This window comes from Heteronotia binoei, chromosome 5, assembly GCF_032191835.1.
Source record: "Heteronotia binoei isolate CCM8104 ecotype False Entrance Well chromosome 5, APGP_CSIRO_Hbin_v1, whole genome shotgun sequence".
NCBI classification, from domain to species: Eukaryota; Metazoa; Chordata; class Lepidosauria; order Squamata; family Gekkonidae; genus Heteronotia; species Heteronotia binoei.
Genome location: NC_083227.1, coordinates 71,950,439 through 71,970,798, shown reverse-complemented (window position 1 = coordinate 71,970,798; position 20,360 = coordinate 71,950,439).

Here is a 20,360-nt window from a genome sequence, read left to right as displayed (position 1 = left end):
CTTATGATGCTGGGAAAGACAGAAGGCAAAAGAAGAAGGGAACAGCAAAAGATGAGATGGCTGGACAGCGTTAGCAATGTAAAAAACACAAATTTGAGCAGACTTCGAAGTATGGTGGAAGACAGGAGGGCCTGGCATGACTTTGTCCATGGGGTCGCAAAGAGTTGGACTTGACTGTGCAACTGAACAACAAAAAATTCCTGTTATGGATGAAATCAAATAATATAACTTTGGTAAAATATATTTGCAATCTTTATCTCACATGCAACGTTGGAATCAAATGAAATTATCCTGGGAGATGGAATTAATTTCATAAAAAGTGCTATATTCCCAAAACATCTGTTTCTATTTAACACAATACCTTTAATATGACATCTCAGTGGTACATGACTCCTGCAAGGTTAAATAGAATGAAAAACACCAACAGTAAAGTGTTGGAAAAAATATGGACATATTGGTGACTTCTTGCACTGTTGGAGGGGGTGCAAGCTCATTAAAATCTTTTGGCTGCATGTTTTAAAGGAAATACAGGCGATCACAAGTCAAAATTTACCATTTTTGCTGGAAATGGTCTTACTTGGATTTCGGGATTATTGAATGATTTCAAATCTGTTGGCAGTGGCAAGAATCTCAATTGCTACCTACTGGAGACATCCCCAGGTTCCTTCTATAAATTCTTGGAAAGAAAAGCTATGGAAATACTTTGTACTGGTTAAAACAATATGTTACAATTGTCAGTGTTCAGAAGATTCATTCTCCTCACATTTTGCCCCCCAAGTGAGAATAAAGAGGCGGACACAAATAAATTGGTAAAACTATGGGCCACTTTATTAAATAACACAGCAACGGCAAGGGAAACCAAACTGTGGCCAGGTCAGGGCCAGGGGTCTCCTCAGACTGCTCCCCTGCCTTTTTTAGTGGGCAAGAGACCCAGCCTCCCAGCCAGAGCTGTGTGTCACAGCTCCCATCAGGCAGGCCCAGCAGGGAGGCTCGCACCGGAGGGCCCAGACACCAGACGTGCATCTCAGCCAAAGGCACCCATCCAATCGAGTCTCCAGGAGAGGCTGCATTCACACACCTTGAGTCACCAATACCCAAAGGTTGATTCTGCCAGACCCCTAACTCCCCAAAAGGGGGAGGCTAACCAGTCCTCCCCAGGCCTCATGGCACCATGAACCCAGTAAAACCTGCCCTAAAAAGTGACCAATCTATAAGAAGGCACCATCCTGAAGCCAATTCCTAAATCCACTGATATGCTATGCAGGGTAGGCAAAAAACACTCTCCAGTCATAAGCCAAACAGCCGGGGAGTAAAAAATTCCTACCCAACCCCTCCAAAAAAGAGATGACCAGCAATTGCCTACATAACAAACAGGGTGGGCAGGAGGGCTGAGCACCGCAGGAGGACTGAGAAGAGGGGTGCGGAGGCTTCTGTAGGCACGTTGAAGCCCCGCCCCCTAAAGACGCACCTAAATGCGCACCAAATCGCCACGATGTGGCAGGCTGCTGAAAGTTCCATTGCCCCCCAAGTCGGAATAAAGAGGTGGACACAAATAAATTGGTAAAACTATGGGCCACTTTATTAAATAACACAGCAACGGAAAGGGCAACCAAACTGCGGCCAGGTCAAAGCCAGGGGTCTCCTCAGACCGTTCCCCTGCCTTTTTTAGTGGGCAAGAGACCCGGCCCCCCAGCAGGAGCTGTGTGTCACAGCTCCCGTCAGGCAGGCCCAGCAGGGAGGCTCACACCGGAGGGCCCAAACACCAGACGCACGTCTCAGTGAAAGGCACCCATCCAATCGAGTCTCCAGGACAGTCTGCATTCACACACCTCAGGTCACCAATACCCAAAGGTTGATCCTGCCAGATCCCTAACGCCCCAAAAGGGGGAGGCTAACTGGTCCTCCCCAGGCCGCATGGTACCATAAACCTAGTAAAACCTGCCACAACTAAGGCCAAGTCTCTACTTAGGGCTTAGCACCCACCGAAAGGCCCAAAGCAAACACAAGCGCTTGCTGAAGATCCCTCAGGAAAAGCATAGTACCCTTTTCTGAGAGATGCACCCCATCCCCTCTGTAGAGGTCAAGATATTCCGTAGAAAAATCCGGATGGGGCAAACAGTGGCCCAAACCACCCTCCAAAGCCTGATGAATCTCCTTATTTGCTCTGTAACGAGCCCTCTCTATACCAGCTGGATTCCAAGCACTGCGCCACACTAAGCGTGGAATCATGGCCGACCACACTATAATGGTACCGGGCCATCTCTTCCCAATGTATTTGAAATCATCTCGAGCCTGCAAGATCAGGGCCTTGTCTTTAATCAGCCCAAAATCATTCCCCCCACCAGGTGAATAATTAAAACCTGAGGAGGAGGGCCCACAAACCCATGAAATAAAAGTGGGAGCAAGCCGGGCTACTGAAGACCATGGCACCCCTGCCATTCAACCATAACATACTTGCTGAGCCCCAGCTGAGAGCCAACAGCAGTTCTCCGAGGTTGATGTGCCGCCCAAAACACATAACTGTGCCCGCAGATGAAAACTCGGCTCCTCCGGCCAGGAACAACAGCATCTATAAAGAGAAACAAACAAGTTATAAAACCCAAACCTTAAACTGCCCCAGCTCCCAATAACAAAGCTAAGAGTGGAGCAAAGGGCGAATATAACCTTTATAAGCCTGAGAATGCCAACGGCCAAGGCGCTGGATGGATGAAGAAGAATATCCCAAGGCCGCAGCCATAGAGGCCGCCCCAATTCTAAAGGAGTGAGTACCAAACCTCAATCCAGACAACCCCAACAGAGCTAAAGCCCTAGACATCACTGCCCAAAACTGATGTTTTGTCAGAGGGCTGCCTCCGAAATGACAAAACAACAACCCTTCGCAGCCTCCCTGCATGGCCAAATAATCAGCCAATGTGGAAACTGTGCAAAGCTCCACCTCAGAACACGAACCCAACTCCACCAAAGTCCCAATGCCCTGTTGATCCGTCTTGGATCGGCGGATGGTAAGAGCCGCCTTACCCTCAATGACAAGGCCCTGCCAGAAACATCATTCCTGGAGCTTGCCACCAATTCACTGATCTGCAGCGCCCCAAAGAAGGCCACCAAAGAGGCTGCATGAAACAAAACAGCCTTGAAATGAGATGCACAGACTGCACTCCACACCCCTTTCAAGCCCCTAAGAATCTCAGGAGACATAGGGTTCCTGGTATCAGGCCTAGGCCCGACCTCTCTGGACCACCCTTCCAGCATCTTTCAAATACGAAAATCTGCTGTTTCCTCCTTATACTCCAACGCCTTGCTAGCAAAAGCCAGCGCAGACATGCATCTTCTAATTGATCGCACGGCCAATCCCTTACCTTTTAAGGAAACACAATAATAGAGCAACTGCTCCACCGGGAGGGCCAAACAATGCAATACCCTACCTCGGCCCTAAAGTGTTCAAACTGCTACACAGCACATTCGTAAGACTTCCTGGTGCTAGGTGCAATGGCTAGGCCTATTGCTCTGCAGGCCTTGGCTCTTCAGTCAGCCATAGCTCCTGGGGCATTGGCGCTGCCTCCTGATTGGCATCCGGGGCCAACTGACAAAACTTCTCCATCTGTTTATGAGAGAGCGCGTCAGCCACCCTGTTATTCACCCCAGGAACATGCTTGGCCAAAAACAAAATGTTAAGCCGCAGGCAACGCAGAGTGAAGGCCCTCACCAACCTCATAACCCGTTGCAATTTGGATGAAAGGGAATTAATAGCATGAACAACAGCCATGTTGTCACACCAAAAATGAACAGTGCAATCGACCATATCGCCCCCCCACAACCAAACCGCAACCAAAATGGGAAAAATTCTAAAAACATGAGATCCCAGCTCAAACCAGCCTGTACCCATGAATCCAGCCACACCTCCATGCACCAGTGTCCATGGAAGTAGACCCCAAAACCTAATGACCCAGCAGCATCGGACATGACCTGAAACTCCGCCTCAAGCCTCGTCTTCTCTCCAAAAAGAAATCCCATTAAAGGCTTCTAAAAACTCCTGCCACACCCGCAGGTCCTCCCTCATGCTGCTAGTAACCCTAGTCCTGTGGTGGGGCGAGCGAAGGCCCGCCATAGCGTCACAGAACCTATGAAGAAAAGCCCTACCCGGGACAACCACTTTGCAAGCAAAGTTAAGGTGCCCAACTAACTGCTGAAGCTCAAGAAGCGTAACCTTCTTTTTGAGGAGGAAAATACTAATCCTATCCCTCAAATCCTCCAGCTTCTGGCAAGGAATCCTGGATGATTGCGCTAAAGTGTCCAGCTCGATCCCCAAAAACACAAGGCATTGGGCCAGGCCCTCTGTTTTTTCTTCAGCCAATGGCATACCCAACTCAGCGGCCAGCTCAATAAAGCTGGACAACAACTGAGCACAGTGTCCAAAACCCACAGGGCCCACAAACAGGTAGTCATCCAAATAATGAACAACATCCTGTAAACCCACTTTCTCGTGTACAGCCCATTCAAGAAATGTGCTGAAACACTTGAAAGCAGCACATGATACAGAGCGGACCCTAGGCAACGCCCTGTCCATGTAAAATTGCCCTGCAAAAGAGAAACCCAAAAGCTCAAAATCATCCGGATGGACAGGGAGAAGGCGAAATTCAGATTTAATATCGCATTTTGCCAGCTCACCCCCTGACCACAGCGTCAAATGACGCCCACGGCTTGATAGAAGGTAGTATACCTAACAGAGCATAGTTCCTCAGGTATCCCATCATTAACGGAAGAATCCTTGAGATAAGAAAGGTGGTGAATCAAACCAAATTCACCAGGTGCCTTCTTTGGTACCATGTCATGGGTGCTGGGAGCCCTGCAGAAGAAGCCGAGCCTGCAGAAGAAACTGTGCCCCTGCCACCTGCACCAGTGCCCCTACCTCCTGCTGGAGAAGATCCAAGCCCCCCTGCCTCGCCCTCTCGGGTGGCTCGTGTGCGTGACCGCCTTCGACAGGACCTCAGGGATCGGAGGAGGGCGGCACACTCACGAGCAAGACGCTCCCTGAGCCCTGAGTTTTGAAAGGATTCTGGCCCTTCTAGGAGTGAGGATGCTTGAGTCTCAGCAGGATCCTGGATGCCCTCTGAGTCAGCAGTTAGCCCAAATGGGCAACAGACAGCAGAGGGCTATATAGCTGTGGGCTTTGAGGGAAGGCTTTGTGGAAGCAACTACTCACTTACCTGACGTTCTAGCATCCACTTCGGCTTCTGACTTCGGCTTCTGGACCCCCTGACTCTGGCATTGACTTCTGGACCCCCTGACTTCGGCTTCTGAACCTCTGACCTACGATACCTGGACTGTGGTTCGGTTTTGGCGCTTTGGGCCCTCCTTGCTACCCAGCTACAGACCTTGGACTGCCCCTGGACTTCGCCTCGCCTGGCCCCAGCCCGTGACATACCACCCCTAAAGGGGAAACCCTAAGGTTAGCCACTGGAGGACTAGCAAATGGGCCTAAAATCCTGCCCTCCGCCAGCTCCTTGGCAATCTTAGCCTCTACTACATGCTCTAAACCCTTAACTAAACTGAGGTTCTGAGATCAAGTTGGTACCCGGGAACCCTGAAAAGGAATTCTAAAACCTAACGAAAAACCGTTCAACAAATATAAACTGTCAGCCCTACGTGGGTACCTACGAAGCTATTGCTCAAGAGGTCCCAGCTTTATCGGGCTGGGGCCCTTTTCCAGCTTGGGAAGGACCCCCCCTGTCTTTTCTGACCCTTACGTGGTCAAACTCTTGGACAGTTGTTAAACGAGTGAGGGCCAGCACACAAAGGGCATGCTTGAACTGCTTGAACTGGCAAGCTTTCCGACTGCATGCCCCCTGAGACCCAAACTCCCAGCAAAGCAAGTGGGGTTGAACCGCCTGCCCCGCAGAGCTGCGGGAAGATGATGATGAAATGGAAGGAGAAGAGGAACCCTTAGCAACTAGGTGACCACTGTCAGAGCGGTCCCCCAGATTGGGCTGAACAGGTGACATCACCTGCAGCCACAACTGTTGGTGAATCCGATCCCAAGGGAGGGAAGGGTACAAAGTGGCCCTCATCCTGAATTCCTCGTTGTATTGAATCCAGGCTGGGCCACTGAACATCGTATACCCTTTGTATATGATGTCCGTGTACTAGATCAGCGCTGCCGCCCGCCAGGGCTGAGCATGCGCTATCACTCCCGCATATACAAAAAACCCTGGAAGCCAATTGGCCCAGGTCCGATCAACCTTCCTCTTCTTAAGCTTCTCCTTCTCTTTATCATCAAGCTCCTCCTTGTCCTTCTTCTCTAATTCCCTAAATAAAAGGGAGAATATGTCAACATATTCCCCTTTAATGATTTTGTCTCTTGTGGCAGGCAGCAGGTGATCGCCCAAAGGTAAGGCAACCTCACCAAAAGGCATAGCATCAAAAGGGACCGCTTTGTAAGGAGATGGGAAACCCCATCTGCCAGTTAATGCCGCAGCTGCCCCCTTCTGCCCCACCCCAGGCCAATTACCAAATGGGCCAAACTGACCGTGCGGCCACATCCATTTATTTTGCTGTCCCACTCCCAAAGTTGAAGGATTCCCAGAACCACCTGAAGCAGCACCAGCGCCCCAGTATAAGGCAAAGAACCATACTGGGCCACACAGGCCCAGTATAAGGCAAAGAACCATCCCCCAACTTAGCAGGAGGTACAGCAGGCACCAATGCTGTCCCCGCACCAACCACACCAGATGACGAGCCAGCTCCAGCATCCGAGCCACCCAGCCCAACAGCTCCTCCATTGGCAGTCGCAGCAGACCTGCCCTCCAAAATAGACAAACGGGTCAGTATATCAGCCTGCAAAGCCAGCTTGGAAACCCGCCCTTTCTTTGACATCTGAGAAGGTGGAAGCCCAGATGCCCATTCCAGGGCCTGCAGCCTCTGAAAAATGACTGCGTTCACCTCGTCCTCTTCCTTCTCATCAGAAGACGAGGGGGGCGGAGGACGCTTCTGGAGCGGCTTAGGAGCCTTATGTGCAGGCTGCTTACCCTTTGATTTTCCACCACCTTTACGCCCCAACATGTTCGCCACCCTAAGGGATCACGGCACGAGACAAAAATTAAAGAGAGTTTGAACTGCAGTAAAGCAGCTTTACCACTCTGTGCCAGGGGCTGAGTCTCAAACCCCCCCAAAAAACCACTCAATTTCCTCACCCGAAAAAAGGCCAAAGCCCGCACCTAAAATGGCTACCGTCTCACTAGCACTTAAAATGGCCACCAAGGACAAGAGGCAAGGAGGAAGAACCAGCATAAAATGGCTGCCAAGGACCAGAGGCGAGGAGGAACAACAAACAACCCCAGTGCCTCACAAAATGGCCGAAGCTCACCACCCCCTGCCACCTCAGCCCAACTTAAAATGGCTGCCAAGGCCACGAGGCCATAAGAGAGAGGCTCACTAAGTAAAAAAGGGGGTGTTGGAAAAATGATGCCTTCAAACGAGGCAGCCCCCCGCCGCCCGTATAAAGTGCCCCTGCAACCCCCCCCCTAAAACGCCAACAATGAGGGAAAGATGGAGGTCGTAATATAGCACAACGCTGCGCAGGATGTAAAGAGGGACGCCAGTAAGGAGGAAAGGAGAATGCCCTGCTGTGCTGAAATTGACTCCCTGAAACCAGTCCCATGACGCTCTCTGAGAACCCCGACGCTGCGACACGCTCCGCGCAGAACGGCCTCTAAAGGCCTAATCCCCCTCGGTGCCAGCTACGAGCGTGAGAGCACACTCCTTCCTATCCGACCGAGCACCGCAGGAGGCCTGAGAAGAGGGGTGCGGAGGCTTCTGTAGGCACATTGAAGCCCCACCCCCCAAAGACGCACCTAAATGCACACCAAATTGCCCGCTCTTCCTCCGGGGGGGGGGCAAAATCTCCCCAGCAGCCATGCAGCGATGCAGCAGGCTGCCGGAGGTTCCATTGTAGAAATTTGGTACTCTACCCTGTAATGCAATATTTGATGGAGAATGATATTTTACCTAGCAATGTATATTATAGAGACATGATTTACTTTTAATGTATAATTTAACATGATGTTTCAGACCTATATTGACTAATGAATGTTTATATTCTAGGATTTAATTATTATCAATGTATGCTAATCTGTAACTGGCTGTATGTTATGTTTTGTAACTCTAACTACACTTTTTACACAGGTATTTGATGTATATCTTTGTTTATTGTATTTTATTATGGATGCTGGTTTATTGTTGCCTGAATTTCTTTTGTTAAAATAATAAAAAAAAGAAACCATGTCAAGCTGCCTGAGGAATAAATTTTGCTTTCCTTCTCCTGCAAACAGGAGATTTCTAGAGGAATGAGTGGAATTCCAAATATTAGATATTATTCCAAATATTTGGAAATCTAAAATTTAGATTTGAAATGGCTCATAATAATTCCAGATTTGGTGCTTCCAGATATTTTGAAATGCACATTCCTCATAAACATGCATACAGCATAGTTTTAATTGGTCTTAATCCCATTTATTCACTTTACTTCTTGTAGGTTTTGCTTTTCAACTATGTCAGGTGACAAGGTAATAATGAAATATCAAAATGAGAATTTTAACCCATCAGAATTAACATGTTTTGACTATCCAAATAGGGTATCTTTCTTGAATATTTCTTTGAAAGAAGAAAGATGGTGGTATAATAGCCTGAATAATATTATTGTTCAAATTCTTGCCAACAAGCCCCAATCCCATAAGTAGACAGTCCATACATGAAAGAATTCCTGCAGAGCCAACGGTGTTCTCTCATTTTCCTACCAAAGCATGCCAGTTGTTACCTGGAATGGAAGGGTGACACACTTCCTGTTTCCTGCTTCACTAGTTCAGGGCTTTGAACCAGAGTAAATTCCTGGCTGAAGGCCTGACTGTGATAGGGAAGACTGAAAGGAGAATCAGAAAATGCACCAGCCAACTGTTCTGCACAATGGCTATGTGCCTGCTATAATATACTCATGTGTGTATACTGAAGATGGGAAAAGAAGGACAGGTTGCATCATGTGGATTAGTCCCTTAGGAACTAATGAAAATACAGCCATGGGAGGGTAAAAAGGTAAATAAAAATGAGAAAGGCTTCCTTTTGCTGACATGCTATATAATTTTAATATATGATCAGACAACAGTGACAGCTGTGGGATATGATCAGAATGTAAGAAGCATAGACCAGCTATCCTGTACTCATAGTTCCTTATCAGATGTCACTACAAACAGAAAACAAGAGTAGGTCTCCCACTGTGCTTTCTTGTCTGTGAACCTCACTGCATGCAGGTAAAAACAGAATCACACTTGAATTGGCAGTACAGTGGCAGATTAATATGTGTATGCACAACATACACTTTATCACTGAAGATGCAAATGAAGATTGTATTAAAGTAATTCATTATTTGATAGTAATAAAGCCCAGAAAGCTTTTGTGCATTGGGATCTCAGGATCAAGCCACATAGTATGTTTTCTTTGTACTAGTCTTATGAATGAAAATACTATCATGGAAAAAAACATTAACAACCTTCGACAACAGTGCAGATGATTTCTGTGTGCTGCAATGTCATAGGGGTGTTGTAGTTTTAAACATGTAGCTTTTCACTGAAATGAAATTATATTTTCATTTTTTTTCTTTTAGATTTATATTCAAGCAACTGGCCAAGATGTTCCTATGGCAACCGTTACAATTTCATTTCTGATGTACTGCAGAAGAAAAATGGATTGGATTTCAACTGACATGGAGCTTGGCAGGCATATCACTGGTTATTAAGCACTTGCACTCACATTGTGCTGTGTCAACAACTACAGATTAGCTAGCAAAAGCCTAAAATTATTATTTTAAATATTCTTTAGGGTTTTTGGATGTCTACCTGTTCTCAAGGATTATCATTTCTAGTCATTTCTAAAGCAGATTACAGAACATGATTAAAAACTATTCAAACAGCCAAGATCTCTAATGTGGTAGAGCTGGGGTAGAAGAACTGACAATTAATAATGACAACTTACTGTCACTGTAGACAGCAAATGGTATAAGGCAACAACAGAAAAGGTTACAAAGATAGAAGATTGTGATGGACTGCACTTTTTAAAAGTTGAGCAGAGAAAGGCTTGAGAGCTGCATGCTGAGGAGAGAATCAGTCATATTTCTAACTTGAAAGAGTTGAGTTTGATATCACCCTTAGCTGAGAGCAGTTTTACACAGACTGAGTACTGGGGGAAAGTTGGCAAGAAACATCAAAACATCTCAAGTGCCACTTTCAGTGGTTTAAGTTAAAGGGTGATTCCTGACCCTTTCCATGGGTTTTTTGACTGAGCCAGCAGTAAAATATCATACTGAGAGAGGATGGGACAGCCAGAGTTCTTCAGGAAAGAAGAAAACAGACCACTAGGGCTGCTCAGCCAGAACAAGGAAGAAAAATGGAGGGAAAATCTTGCCTCTGAGGAAGGGAAATGGATGGGGCTATTATAAAGACATTAAACTGCAGAAAGTGTGAGAGGGGTGGTACATATAATAAACCTTGCAATATGCTATAATACTATCCCTCAAAGAAGCAACTTTCTGAATTTATCTATTATATTATAGTTCTGATCCCTTTATAAGAATGCCTGCTTTGTACAATCTCAGAAACAATAAAAGCATAGGGGCCTTCCTATGGATGTTATGGGGAGGGGGATTAAACTATGGAAATATTTTGGAATATCTTCTATTTGTTTATACATATTTCCCCTGCCTGTGCCCTGTTAACTTCAGTGGAGGAAACAGATGGAGCAGTGTGTGTGTATTCCATTAACTTGAATGAGTCTGTATAAACACATGACAACAATAAGGTTCTGGTTCCAGAGGAATGTTTAAATGTGAAGCACATACTTGCTCCATCCATCTCAAAACATTCTAAAATTCAGGCATGCCAGTTTCTGCTGCCCTGCTTATATTGGGCTGTTACCTGCTCATACAGCTTTGGGCTTTCTAAAACATGAGTTGCAAAATGAAACATATATTATCTGCTCCAAAAGACTGCAAGTTAGGCCTTGTCTGAAAGAGATCAAAATATAAATGCGGAATATAGAACAAAATCTACACTGGCCTTGTTACTAAGAGGTGCTGCCTGATAAAAATGGAGTACCCCAGTGCAAATAAAGAGAGAGGGTCTCCTATTTCTGGTAAACAAAATGGAGTCTGACGAAAAGCAGGCCAAGAAAACACTCCATCTAAACAGGTGGAGTGGACCTAGTAGAGACCTTGTTTTTGGTTGGCACCTGAAGTCTGTATCTCAGCGCAGTCTCATCTATTTTCCCTCCAGTGCCTCCGCCCAAACAGGATGCATAATAACATGGGAACTGCAGGTAAGTACTCCTCTCACTCTGATCTTCTGCTACTTGCCAATTGCCTCTTCCTCCAGCCTATCACCTCTACCTTGATACCTCCAATCAAATGCATAATCTGATTGATCCTACCCTTAAAGATCTTTGATCCCTTTCCGAGTGTCAGCCAAAACCTGATGACAAATTATTCAGTTGCTCCTAGCTTATCATCCTAGCAAAATGTGCGAAGTTTCCCAACATAGCGATTCAAGACAGCCATCAATGAAACATCAAAGCCCCTTTGGTAACTAATGACCCCCATCTGTCGAACCCCTATATAGTGTGGGTCAAAAACCCACCTCCGTGTGCATTCTGTAGGGTGCCATTTGCAGTCTGTACTACCCATTACTCCAGTAATTGGTCTATAGGGCGCGTTACACTGGTCGTGCGCATTCCTCTCTGTGTATTTTCCATTGAACGGACATCTCCTCTTCTGGATCAGGTGAATATTACCCGCTTCCACAACCCTTGAATTCCTCTATCGATAACCTCTATTTTCTTAGGCTCTGGATTGCTTGTACAAGGATATGTGTGTGTGTATAAATCCTCTTGTTACATATTCTAAGTAAACACTATAAAAGATACAATTCATTGGACTATTCTTGGCTGAAAACCTGAACTCCGTATCATTGAAAGAAAAGATCTTTACTCCTAATTTGCTCTACCGAGTCTCTTAGCTAATTTCCCCATTAAAAATAAAAGACTTAAAAGCATTGCCTGTAACAGACTAACTAGCCTAAAATTTCCACCAGTTTCCCCTCCCCACTGCAATTCCCCCTCATGGCACTCCTCAGGGATCTTCCTAGGAGCAGAATTTTGTGGGGATCAGTGGGCTGTGTTAGGATGGTGGCAGCCACAAATGTTACCACATAGTACACTGCATTACTCGCAGGCCTGGGGGAAAATGCCTATTCCTTTAATCGATTCTTCAAATGTGGAAATGGGCAGCTGAAGCTCTGATCACACAGAGATCAAAAACATCACCTGGGACATAACATCCCTTTTTCCCCAGGAGTAGATGGACTGATGTAGCAGTGGGTAGATAAAGAAGGTTGCCCCACAAAGCAATCAGCATGAGTGACCCATTCCTAGTGATGGAGCAAAGTACCTGAAACTCCTCAGAGCTAAACATATGCAGCTAAACATATGCAAAGCTTGAACCAGGTCCTCAAGAATGAGATGCCTGATTAGTTCCACAGCATTGTGTCTTTATCTGCAGTCCTTCTGGAAAGAGCAATACACCAAGGTCACTAAAGGATTCCAGGTGGTCCATCAGAGGTCTTTGTCTTCAATGTCCACTTACATGTATAGATGGAACTTTGTCTTCAATGCCCAGTTACATGCGTAGGGTTTGTGCTGTGGGTTTTAGTCTTGAGTCCTCCTTTCATTTTACTGCTATTGTCTTCTTGCTGGCCAATTATTCCCAATTTCCCCTTTGAGTTTTGCAAACAACTCTGCCATGCTGCATATCATATAAATTAGCCGATAGTGGCTTTGAAACGAGTGGGTAACAACTAAAGAGGATGCGTGTGTTTTTTTCACCATTGTGAAAAATCATAATTTCTTAAAAATGTCTTTTTGAGCGCTCCCTAGAAATAGTCTCAATTTTTCATCCAAGGCCTGGACACCAAGCAGATGGAAGTGTGCAAAAGAGCCCTGGGGAGGCACAATTTCCTTCTGCAGAAATGACAAGGTGAGAAAACCAAATCATGCCTTGCGCCAAAAAAAACCTGAAACAAGCAAAACTCCCACACTTGCACACAATTAAAAGCAAGGAAATGTCACTGTCAAGAAGATACTTAAAAAGTGATGCCTCCAAGTTGGCATGCTGTAAACAACTAATTAAGGATTTTAAATTTTAAAATACCTTGTCATTGGATGTTATATTTATTTGAACAGTTCCCTTGAAAGGAACAGAGTTCAAAACCAAAGGGAAAAGTGGATTATTTACTTCCAGATACCAGACATCCATAAGGCAGACAATCTCTATAAAAACAGATGCCACTAATTAAAATGCTGTATTGTCTCTAACATTTAACCTTATTCAAGAAAGACAGTCTCTAACTTTTTCCTGATACTCACTAGCAATAATAGTCCCAATATTTAGCAGAGTGATAAGTTACAAACCCTTCAATGTGCATGAAAAATGTGCTGCACGTCATGCACATTTTCTCTAAACCAAAACACTATGTGTATGTAAATTTGGGTTTCTGTTGGTTTGTTGCCCCTCACCCCTTGGTCGGAAGAAAGAGATGAATGTAAGATTGGAATGAATAAGAGCCACTTTATTAATCATCTACATGATGTAAGGGTCAAGGGCAAATCTAAACAGTGTGCTATATGTCAGACCGGAGCGGTCACCTCAACTCCTCCCTGTCATATTGGGCAAACCACCTTGTCCCTGGCATGAGCCATCCCTATGTAGTTTGGACCCAGCTGGCATAGCAGGACACCCCCTGGAGTTCCAGCCCCCCAAACTGCAGAACTTGAGAAGAGAGCCTATCCAATCTACATTCCCAGCCCTGAGCTACACATCCTGAAGGCTGATCCTGACAGATTCTTTGTCTTTTTGACCCAAAATGTATGTGGGGGGGGGGGGAAGGAAATAGGTACTCACTGATTTATTTTCCCTTTTTCCACACTAACTTGCCAAGTTACCAATTTATTTAAACAACACCACTTCATTCAATTATCCAACTCCACAGCCAACACTCCACACATAGAGTCAATCAGTGAGGAGCAAAAAATTCCTATCTGACCCCTAAAATAGTGACCAGCCAAAGCCTGAACTGCATACTGGGCAGGATGTAAGAAAATACCCCTAATATTCAGAACATTGTAATCACCCACCTGGTTGTCAGGGTGCCTGGAGACTGAACTCACATACATCTGCTAGGAGAACATGGGTTTGGCTGCCAGACTGGAAAGGATTTATGAGTACTAACAGCCACAATGCTAAAATAGCACTCCATGTTGTTTCTGGAAGAGTGATAGCAAGGAGAATGGATGGTTTCCCGTCGCTTTGTGTGAACACCATCTCTATTGTTGGAGCAGAAGTAGGTGCACCGCTAGGAGCTATCCAGGCCATACGGTTTTCAGCCTTGACCATAGAACCCACTTTGGGAGGCTAACACCAGCTATCTTTATGCAGTGCCAGACTCCATTTCAGCAAAGCGGGAGGCTCACGTACTCAACAGATGTCAGCCATCCATGAGGCCATCAAGCTTAGGCGTGGACCCTGCCGGACCGCCTAAGCCTTTGTCCAAACGGAACTTAGGACAAAGACTGGTGCAAAGAAGAAGAAGACCATCTTCAGCAAGCCAAGTTCCTTTGTGTAAACCGGGTGTTACCTTAGGTAGCAATTTGACCATCTATTGTCATCTTTTTAGATAAGTTTAATAGTCTTATGTACCCCTCCACCCAGTGATTTCCCCCATTCTTTCCCCCAACGGTCACCCTGGAGCTTCCCCACCCTAGTGCATTGTTACCTGGAAGTCCAATCAGGTAACCAGGGCCCAAGCTTGTTCATTGGTCAGTCATGGGCATCCAATTAGGTGCCAGCAATTAACTTGCTATTGGCTACTGTGGAAGTCCAGCCCTTATGGTCACTGCAGAGCCTCCCCTTTTTCCACCCCTGTACCTCCCATTTAACCTCTGACCCAGCTCCACTCATGTGTGCATCTAGCAGTACCCCAGTTCCACTGTCTAGATCCATTCCCGATTCCTGATCAGTTGAGGGTCCTATTTCCCCCATCCTCTTCCATTGCCATTGGAGCCTTCCTTGCAGACTACGATCGGTAATTATCTCCCTGTTTGTCTATCCATGTGTTGTCTCTATATCTCTCTCCATTTTTCTTAGGACTATATGTGTGTTTTGTGAATTATTTGTCTCGTATGTATGCCTATATTTTTCTGGAATAAATTTTAATTGTTTTTACTTAATTAGTGTCCCTGGTAAATTTAATTTCTGGATGTGTATGCTGTATACGTAGGTAAAAGATCCTGATTAAGCCAAGTGCCCACCTGACAATTCCCCAACCTCGTTTTGAGGGCATTTTGGCTTACAAGGAGGGTAAGCCAAGAACACTGAAACTGAGGGGACAGGGGCAGAGCCACCCTTACAAGTCAATTGGCTCCACCCCCACCATACCTCCTATCAGGACTTTTTCACAGAAAAAGGCCAGCAGTAACTCATTTACATATTAGGCCATACTCCCTGACACCAACCCAGCTGGAACTGTGTTCCTGTTAAAAAAAAAAAAAAGTCCTGCCTCCTATAATGGAGATGTCACCTTACTTGTCTCCTTCTCCCCTCAGGGTGGCAAAAGTGGTTCCCAGCTGCTGCAGCTGGATGGAGCTGGATACTCAAAGAAATAAATGTACATATTTGATCTATTTAGAGTTGCTCTCTTTTAAGTGCCTTATTTGAGTAACTGGAGCAAAAAAAAACAATAATTATGGGATCACAGTAGAGATACACTACAAGGAACAAAAAACCTAACTGTGATATGTATAGGCTACCATACTTTTTATCATTTTCACAAAAATTGACAGTAGCAGTCTTAAGAAACATTTTCAGCAGAGCTCATTGTAGTTTAGCAATAGAGCATGCAAGCAACTAGTTATAATAACAGACATGTTTCGTATTGCCACTTCATCAGTATTCTTAGTGTCTTCTTGTTGAGCTGTATATAATGAAGGAGTAAGCCAGTATCTTTATTTAAAAATGTGCAAAGCCTTCCAATTCATTACTGGCCAAAACACTCTCCATGGATACTGGATTCAAGCACTGAGGCTTCATGAAGGAACCACACTAAAAATACAGATAACAATGCTCTGATAAAGTTTGTTATTAAATTAATATGGTGCCTTTTGAGGACCCAGGGATGAATTCAAAACCTTACCTCCAAATTATTCAACTTAACTGTTACAGGGAACATATAACCCTTAAGACTCACCCATTGTTGCAATATATTTTTTCTATATGGAGCAAGCCAATTATTTCTTTTTTGTCTAGTTCCAATTAAGTGGCCCCGTGGCACAGAGTGGTAAAGCAGCAGTATTGCAGTACTGTGGTCTGAACTCTCTGCTCACGACCTGAGTTCAATTCCAGCGGAGGCTGGATTCAGGTAGCTGGCCCAAGGTTGACTCAGCCTTCCATCCTTCCAAGGTCGGTAAAATGAGTACCCAGCTTGCTGGGGGGAAAGCGTAAATGACTGGGGAAGGCAATGGCAAACCACCCGGTAAAAAAGTCTGCCATGAAAACGTTGTGAAAGCAACATCACCCCAAAGTCAGAAACGACTGGTGCTTGCACAGGGGACCTTTCCTTTCCTGTTTCCAAACCTTCAATTCTAGAGTTGGCATAATGCTCTCAAAATGCAAGCATTGCAGCAATGAGACCTCATAAAAGAAAACATTTATGAATTTCATATAAAGAGTAACCCATTCTTCATTTTAAGCAGGAACAAAGCCTTTTCTTCTTATTGCTGGCCCAAAAGTTTTAAAGATACTACCAATTACTGACCAACAGATGGACCTCCTGATGGCACCTGCTTTTTTTGGCCACATGGGCTGCTAACAGACCAGCACGTTGGGCTGACTCAAAGATGCCTCTGAAATTGACCCAAAATATCCTTCCACATACAAACATCTGCCGCTCATCCTCATCCCATCCTCACCTCATCCTCTGGCCTCCACAGTGCAGCTCAAAAAGCTACCAGTTCCAAAGTGTAGGAAATTTTTGAGCCTTACGCCAGTTACCTCCTTGGTGTCTGGAAGTGGAAGGGCAGAAGCGAGGTGCCATGGCGGTGTGAAACCTCCAAGTCACCCCAAGTCGCATCCAGCTTCTAAAAAAAATAAAAACTGTTCGGTGTGCATGAGCATATGAGCACATATGCGTGCACATACACATGACTACTGAAAATGTATGGAGAAGCTGAAGGATGGGAATGGTGCGCAACAGCCATCTGAACACGCCCATTTCGCCCCGTGGACAGGATGGGGATGGCTTGCAAGGGAGCATGTGGAGGCTTCAGGACAGCTCTTTTTGACAGCGCAATTCAAGATGCCTCCCAACCACCCCAAAATGCCAATCTGTTATCCCCCTGTGTGACACAGAGTGTTGGACTGGATGGACCATTGGTCTGATCCAACATGTCTTCTCTTATGTTCTTATAACACTGTAAAAACTAGCAACCTAAGGTGCGATAAATGGGGAAGCAGAGAAAAAAATAGAGGTGTACATTACAAAATTCCTAAGTCAAAGATATGCACAAAAATTGCTGGTTCAGTACAGTGATTTCCCAGAAGGGTAATACAAATGTGAGATTGTTATTATAACACTTTGTGGGGCTTCAGTCTACAGCTGCCTTTTGTGTTGCCACACATGTTGTACCTTTTCTGATTATTGTGCTATTGGTGGGATAGTTCTGACTTCCCCTCATTATTGCCTCCTCCTTCTCCTTCTTCTGTTCCTCCTCCTCCTTCTTCTGCCCAGAAGCATTTGAGCATTTTAGCAGCCTCATTCAGTCCACATCTCTTCCTTGGAATACACAGGAAAAGTGCAAAATCCTTACATGCAGAGTTGCATGAGAGTAGGCTCATTAGCTTCGGTACATTTACTCTTTTGGCAATCACAGGAGGCCTTTCCACACCATCTCTGAAGCAGAAAAGATAATTTATTTGCTCAATCACTTGGCCCCTGACATTTTAAAACTGAAAACATTTAAAGAATGTAGCAAAAAATAAGAAGGGTTTTCCCTGCTGAGGAGAAAGGTGTGAAGGGTCAAGACACAATCCGGTGGATTTAAATGAGAGTGTAAAGCAAAAGCAGGGCATGATCTCAACCTTTTCAGGCTGCAGAGGGAGAGAAAGAGAGGCAGAGAGAGGAGACCAGATGCATGCAAACAGACATAAACAAAGGAAAGTGGCACTATGTGAAGGATTTTTTGTTTCAGCGCAGGCACTTTCCATCATTAAAATGTTTCTTCTCTGGGATGCAATTAAAAAAACAACAATGCCCAAACCTTCCCACCCCTTTCTGGGTGAGCAGGTTGTGCCTGAAGTCACCAGTGCAAAAAAGTTGGAAATACATTTTTTTTTGTGGCGGGGGGGGGAGAAGCAGAAGAAACTAGTTTTAGGAATGGGGGGGGGGATGGGGAAGATATGAGGCAATTGTGGAATGTTTGCAAAGTTGTCTTTGCAAAGTTGTTTGAACTTTGAAGAAAAAAAGATGCTAACATCAGGTAATGCAAGTTAATTTTTAAGGCCGTGGGCGTTTTCGCACTGACCTTAATCGGTAGCGACGCCCCTCTTCACCACGCAGGATCTGCGCGGATTTCGCACTAATTGCCGCGGAGCACCTGGAAGAGCCGGAAAGTCCCGCGGCTTTTGCAGCGCAAATGGAAACTGGTTTTTGGCGGTTTCCGTTTGCGCCGCAAAAGCCGCGGGACTTTCCGGCTCTTCCGGGTGCTCCGCGGCAATTAGTGCGAAATCCGCGCAGATCCTGCGCGGTGAAGAGGGGCGTCGCTACTGATTAAGGTCAGTGCGAAAACTCCCAATGTGAAATACGTCTCTCTTCCCCACCTCCCCATCTGTGTTTTTTTTCCCTCTTCCAAGCACAGGTGCTTATCAGCAATACAATATGTACTCATATTTTTCATAGAATCACAGAGCTGGCCATCTAGTCCAATCCCCTACTCAATGCAGGATCAGCCTAGAGCATACTTGGCAAGTGTTTGTCCAGTCACTGCTTAAAGACTGCCAGTGAGGGGGAGCTCACCACCTCCCCTGGTAGCTGATTCCACTGTTGAACAATACTTACTGTAAAAACGTTTTTCCTAATATCCAGCTGGTATCTTCCTGCCCTTAATTTAAACCCATTATTGTGAGTCCTCTCCTCTGCTACCAACAGGAACAGCTTCAAATACTTAAAGAGAGCAATCATATATCTCCCTCCCCCTCGACCTCCTCTTCCCCAGGCTAAACATTCCTTCAACCTTTTCTCATAGGGATTGCTGATCATCCTGGTCACTCTCCTCTGCACCTGCTCCATCCTGTTCACATCTTTCTTGAAGTGAGGTATACTGCAACCTCTCCCCCAAGCCAACCTGTCTTGACTTTTGGCCTGGCACAAAGCTGTCAGGAGAGGAGTTGAGTTTAAACAGACACAAGAACCTTGTAGTGTGTGACCTCAGGAATTCCTGAGTGCCATGATTTAAATAGCAGCTAGACAAAACACAGTTTTTTAAAAAATGCTTTAAAAAGTTTATTAAGATGGTGCAAAGTTCTAAAAGAAAAGCATTGCAGTGAAAATGATAAAGACAGTAAAATCCTAAATATATATTATATCCAGCACACTTAGAAGGCAGACTGCAAACAGGCTCAATGAGATCTTGAAGCCGCACCATCTCTGATTGACCACCCAGGAGGAGCAACAGTGGAGACTTTCATACAGACTGGTGTGAGGTCATTGACACCTGAAGAGACCCGAATACCAGGGGGAAATGTAGGTTCTTACAAGAAATTACCTCTGGGCCAGGGACCCAAGAACCAATAAGAAGGCTCCTAACAGCTTAGGTAATCACAATATTTGCCATGCTGTTTCCACATGCATGGCACTCAGGGAGAAGTTTAGATTAAAACAATCTATTTGCAAAAGGGAGGGGCCCTGGGAAATAGAGCGCTCAAAGCCCCAGGGTTCTCTCTCATTCCTCCAGGGTCAGTCATGCCTAGCCAGCTGTGTGGTTTAACTACAGATAAAAAGAAATTGACTAAGAGGACTTAAAACTTATTTTAATAACTTACCAGAGGACTTAAAACTTATTTTAATTACAGTTTCACTACAGGAGGCCACAGAACTGCACACAATACTCCAGGTGCAGTCTGACCAATGCAGTATACAGTGAGACCATGACATCTTGTGATTTGAATGTTATGCCTGTGTTGATACACCCCAAGATGGCATTTGCCTTTTTTTGTTGCTGCA